Source organism: Octopus bimaculoides, chromosome 7 (genome assembly GCF_001194135.2).
Source record: "Octopus bimaculoides isolate UCB-OBI-ISO-001 chromosome 7, ASM119413v2, whole genome shotgun sequence".
NCBI classification, from domain to species: Eukaryota; Metazoa; Mollusca; class Cephalopoda; order Octopoda; family Octopodidae; genus Octopus; species Octopus bimaculoides.
The window spans coordinates 72,741,428-72,742,875 of record NC_068987.1 but is presented as its reverse complement, the minus strand read 5'-3'; positions in this window follow the sequence as shown (position 1 = coordinate 72,742,875).

Genomic DNA, 1,448 nt, shown 5'->3' with positions numbered 1-1,448 from the left:
ACCCCAGTACTAAAGATTTTTTTAAAGCCTGATACTTTTTCTATCGGTCTCTTTTTGCCGAACCCTTTTGTTACGAGAATGTAAACACACCAGCACCGGTTGTCGAGCGGTGGTGGGGGACAAACACAGCACAAGGACACACATACACATAGATATATACATGTATACGACGGGATTCTTTCAGTTTCCGTCTACCAAATCCACTCACAAGGTTTTAGTCGACCCGAGGCATTAGTAGAAGACACTTGCCCAAGGTGCCACGCAGTGGGGCTGAACCCGGAACCACGTGATTGAGAAGCAAGCTTCTTACCACACAGCAACGCCTAAGGTATCGTTTTAGTTACCCGCTAACTAACCCTAATGAACAGACTGTCTCCACGAATGTTCCCAAACGCCTGAAACAGTCTCCCCGGTCACAACCTGTATTCCAGTTCCATTGTGATATCCACTCCCAATAGATGTTAATTCTGAATTAAAGGCTTTAGAGACACAACAAACAAAAGCGGAACGAGATGTTAATCCTTGATATGCTGAACAGGATCCTAATCAGTTGTTTACGTGTGTCCGTTTGCTCTAATGACCGAACAGACGATACTGATCAACGCTCTGTAAACGGGACTGAAAGCTCAGCTCAAGTATATTTGATCTTGATTGACACTCATATCCAGTGCCATTCTGCTGTCTTTTCTGTTTCACAAAGCTTGCTTTTACTTCGAGATTTTGGAATTTTTTAAACAATTCTACCACTCGCCAAAAAAAAATGTAACATTAAAACTCGTGGTCGACCTTAATGTAGTCACTCTGACGTTGAGGATGGCGGCATTAAGAATTGTCACGTTCATTCCTTTCTTCAAACCAATAGCAGCAGATAGTTTTAAATCCAGCCCCTCTTCTCTATCAAATCAACTTCTATCTTCCGTTTATTCAGCGCTTACGCATACTAAAACAATAATTTAGTCTAGACGCGTCTCGTCTAGTGACGACTACCATCGCCATCGGCACCACTACCATATCAACAACAATACCACCGGTATTGCTAACGTTGTAGTTGTTATATTACTGTGTATACACATTTATATTTTGTCTAGAGATCAACAGAGATCTAACCACTAAAATAATTGATAAAACGCCCAAACAGCATATTTACAAAACACCCGCAAAGATAAACCTCTCTCTCACACGCATAGATACATACTTACATATGTATGTATTTACATACATACACACATACCTATATATGCGCGTGTGTGTGTGTGTGTGTGTGTGTGTGCGTGTGTGTGTGTGAGTGTGTGAGTCCGTGTGTGCATGTGTGTGCGTGTGTGTGTGTGTGTGTGTATGTATGCATGTATGTGTATATATATATATATATATATATATTCTTCAATTTTGCTATATTTACACTGTCTACTCTGAATATGAAACATGTGGTCTCATACACATAAGCACAC